At 45.9% G+C, this 4599-nt stretch overlaps 1 protein-coding gene across 1 annotated transcript in view; it reads right to left on the reverse strand.

The window, feature by feature from the left end:
- Window positions 1-4599, reverse strand: part of PATJ (PATJ, crumbs cell polarity complex component) — a 288426-nt gene that overhangs the window by 248149 nt on the left and 35678 nt on the right. The gene's annotated exons all lie outside the window — the stretch shown is intronic.

A 4599-nucleotide genomic window follows, 5' to 3' on the forward strand; every position in this document is an offset into this window, starting at 1 on the left:
TTACCAGGGCCCCATTTACTCTGCTGGCTCTCATAGTAGTAGCTAGCTAGGGTCAGGAGGGACCTGAACAGATTATTTAGCCTGACCCCCTGCCACAGGCAGGAATGAATGCTGGGTTCACAAGACCCCAGACAGGTGATCATCCAACCTCCTCTTGAATTTGCCCAAGGTAGGGGCAAGGACAACTTCCCTGGGAAGTTGGTTCCAGATTTTAGCCATCCTAACTGTAAAATATTGCCTTCTGATCTCTAACTTAAACCTATTCTCCATCGGCTCTCACCCAGCCTCTTTTACACTGCCCTCTCTCAGGGTCATACTCATCCTACCCAGCCTCACCTGGCTTTGGGCTTAGCTCTCCATGCCTTAGTCACCCCTGGCGCAGTCTGCTGGGTGTCTCCCACTACCCTCACCTTATTATTGCCAATTCTATAAGTACAGGACTATTTTCCTCCTGGCCCCTCGCCAGGCCATTATCCCGCCCCTACCCCCCCGGGCCTTCTCACTCACCCACACTCATGGGGCCACTCTAATATTTGCCCCTCTCACTCAGGGTCTCACTCTCACCCCCAGGCCTTCTCCTGCCAGCTGGGTGTGGCCCCAGGTCCCTCCTCCAGCCTGAACTTTGCCTCAGGGCTCCCCCTGCTCGTTAGAACACCACCAGGGATGTGGGGCTGGGGTTATAAGATGCCCTGACCCACCTTTCACCGGGAGGTAACTGGTCTGGCATTTCTTGGGGACTCCAACGCCACTAGGAGCCCCACCAGACCACCCTTTCCTGGCAGGGTGCAGTTTTACATTTCACCCAGGATAAGGGGTCACCGCCACCCCATAGCCCCTGCCCTTACCTCCTGTTATTCCTGGAGCAGCCTCTCAGTCTGACGTCACCTCCTTCCTTCCTGCAGCAAACTGCAGCCCTGCTTATATCACTGGGCCAAAATGGCTGCCCTAATCAGGCACCTGGCTGCTACGTGTCTGCCCTTAAGGTGGCAGGCACCAAAGGTGCACTGCTACACCTATAAACTGAAGAGAAGATGCCTCATCACAGACAGTACTAGGAAAAAAGAAAGGAGGGAGAAGCACAAGGTGTGGCACATCCTCCACCCTCTGAATCCTCTTTATTATTATCTTTGATAAATATAAATAGCCACAAATTAAAAAGGTATGGGGACATGAACTGATCTTACCCAGAGGAAATTTACAGATATGCAGCTAATCCTCATTATGCCACAGTATGCAACTATTCAACCTTGAAAAGCAAAAATCAAAAGTGCAGGATACCAGAATTCACTTCAGGCCACTCTGTAAAAGTTGCTGTTAAAGCTACGTAGAAGGGAGTAAAAAGAACAGAACAGAAAAGAACAGGACAGAACAGAAAAAGAAAAGAAGTCAGGGCCACTGAGAATGTGTTGGTCTTTTGTCCCGTTTTAAATGAGAGAAATGGGAGACATTCAGAAAAAGAAAGAAAGGCCAGGAATAAGCGGTTACAGGTTGTGCACGTCAGCCCAGTTTGATAACAGGAAGCACTTTGCTAAGATACTGTGCCTGCTCTGCGCATGTCATTTCCTGGACTGCAGGTAGTGTAGCCACCTTAATGAAGCAGTGTACCCACCAGTAAGCCCTGTGGTTACATTGCTATGCTAAGACAGCAACACTTTTTTCTGTTTCAGGAGGTAGCATACAGGGAGTGAGTAGAATATAGTCTTCCTGGAGCTATATTAGGACAGTATAGATGTATCCTCAGAGAAGAAAAAGAGTAAAGCATGAGAGGGACTGTGATACTGCAACCAGGAAAATGGAGCACATTGCTAAGATGGAGGAGACCACCCCCAACAGCCCAGGTTAAAAAAAAAAAAAGCAGTCCCAGTCCCTGCAGTTGCCTAGCTACTAAGCATGTTGATTTTGGTCATGGTTCTCTCCCCCAAAGCCAATTTTCTTCTCGTAAATTCAACCATCTTTTCCCATAGCACCACCTCAGCATCTCTCTTGCCTAAAAGGCATCATTGGATTCTTGGCCCCTTCTCTCCTGACCAAGCCATTTTTTCTTTTGACTTGCCTTCCTTTCCAAGGCAGCCCCAGAAGCACGTTTCAGAGGCACTCTAGCAGAGTGAATGACACTATAGGAGACCCTCGCCATTCGCAGGGGATACGTTCTAGAGATCCCCACGAATGGCGAAATCCGCGAATACTGTACTGCATCATCTGAGTTGAAAACTTGTGGGGGATAATTCTGCGCTGCTTTATGGTTCGCTGGTGCCGACTCTCCCATCAAATTCACATTATGTAGGCTGTGCCTCTTTTTTACATTTCTCAAACCACCACTTACTTGTGGAGTGCAGTAGCAAAGTGCCATCACGCTGCGCAGGGAGAGAGCATGGGTTGGCATGGCGCACCATGAATATTTGAAACCACGAATTGCAAATCTGTAAATAGTGAGAGTTTCCTGTACGTCTGAATTTAGCAAAAATATTCCCTTGTTGCATGTCACTAGACTAGCAAATGCAGAATTGAGAGGGTGTTTCTGGAAAACACGGCTGTGGAGGGCCAAATACAGTCAAGCTGCTTGGGCTCCTAAAATGGAGGGTCACAGCTTTGTATAGTAACAACTATATTTGCTGTCCTATTTCCCTGTGTTCACACAGGTTGGGGCATGTTTTTGGATATTCAGATAGAGAACCAAGGAAGTTTCAAGCAAATATAGCATTTTAACATAAAATTAATACAGGTCCTAACTGACAATTTGAGATCTATTTTAACTGGTTTGAGAGGTAATCCAAAAAATTTTTTTTAAAACTTGGCGTTATAAAACTCACAGCTACTAAAAGTCCTCTCCAAAAGCAGAGAAGGAGATTATGGGGAAGGAAAGAGGGGAGGAAGTTCTTTTCCTCATGGAGATGCATTAGATTGCTAGATGTAAAGGAAAAGGCAGGCTATGAAATTCACAATAAATTCATTCAGATTAGTCATAATTCATTCAGATTAGCCACAACTTTCAGCTTCAGCAAAGGTCCCTCATAATCCATCAGCAAACTGACAAGATGCTTCTTCCACGTAAACCCTCAGGCTCTTCCAGCACAAAATTCAGTAACTGTCATGACTAACCAAATGAATGATTCTGGATCACATAAAAAAACATGAAGAACCCTGAAAAGGGGTGGAGAAAAAAGGTACAAATCTAATAGCACCAAAAAGAAGGACATTTTAGAGAGCTGCAGAAGCTGTAGTGTTCAGGATTGCTGCAGGCTGATGTATGGCACTAACTATACTGCTGAACAAGTCAATTTGCAAGGTCAATTCCTAACACCACAGAAGTGAGAAAATATATTCTACAGAAGGCAAAGCTAAGACTGTGTTATTTCTGCTAATATAGTCTTGAACAATATGATACAGCCAAAAAGCAGTTCTGCAAGGCTGCACTGATTCTCTAAAAACTGTCGCTGAATGCTTATGCAAGACATCAAGCTGAAGTGTGCTAGTTAATGTGCATTTAAATCCATGCTCTCCATCACCGTGCTTTGAGGGTGCAGAGTTTAGGGGCCAGGTCAGAAAACAGAAGGAGGGGAAAACTTTTGTTTTGCCCCACTTGGATGTTAGGCTCTTTCTCCATTCTCCAACACTCTCCACTCAGATCCTCTATTACAGGGGTTGGCAGCCTAAAATTACTAACTTGGAGGCCCATGGAGCCATGGCTTTGGTGGCATTTGGCAGCAGGGACCTCTACCTGTGCTGCACTGCAGGCAGGCCCTGGGGTTCTGGTGGACGGGGAGCCCTGCCTGTGCTACGGTGCAGTTGGGGGGCACGGGCACCAGCAGAGGGGGCTTCCTCTGCACCACACTGCAGCTGAGGGGCAGGGAGAAGTCATGGAGAGCAGGTCCTGATAACTGTCCACCTCCTATCAAAGCAGAGACATTCTGCTCTCCGACTCCCTCCCAGAAAATATTACTGACCCCTGGTCTATTATATTAACTTCTTCAGCTCTCCTTTTGTGAAGCGAACTTTGTGGGGGGCTCTCCAGGGAGGAGTAAAGGGTTCCCTCCCAACAGAAGCCAAATGGCCACATGCTACCTTTGCAGCAGGACAGCACACTTGGGACAACGTGGATGGCAGGCTGAACCAATGATTTGTGTTTTAACAAAACTCCTCTCTCATTCCAAGTTATATTTAAGAATTAGACAAGAAAGAAAAGGCTACTCGGACTAGATTCCACACCTCAAGCTAAGAAGCTCAGTAGTAGCAGATGGCGTGCAAGCACAGCTTTGTTTATGTTTAAAGACCTAGTGTACACTAAGTGTAGCATTTGTTGATTTTAATTACTCAAAACTGAAGAGAATGACTTCAAAAACAAGAGACTTTGATATGACCATGATGAAATTTGCTAAAACAAGTTTCACATTTTTAAGATACATTTCCTTTCACAGACAGTAGTGTAGACTACAAGACATTACACTTATGTTTCATAAAAAGATCATTGGGTTTAATAACTCTGCGTTGGTCATAGTGCATGCTGCATTTCAGGCAAGGGAAAATTAAATGATCAGGTTTTAAATACACTTGTAGTTGACTGATTACCAGAAATTTAATGAGCTGGGGGGGGGGGGGGGG

Source organism: Gavialis gangeticus, unplaced genomic scaffold (genome assembly GCF_001723915.1).
Source record: "Gavialis gangeticus isolate Ggan-Ray unplaced genomic scaffold, GavGan_comp1, whole genome shotgun sequence".
NCBI classification, from domain to species: domain Eukaryota; kingdom Metazoa; phylum Chordata; order Crocodylia; family Gavialidae; genus Gavialis; species Gavialis gangeticus.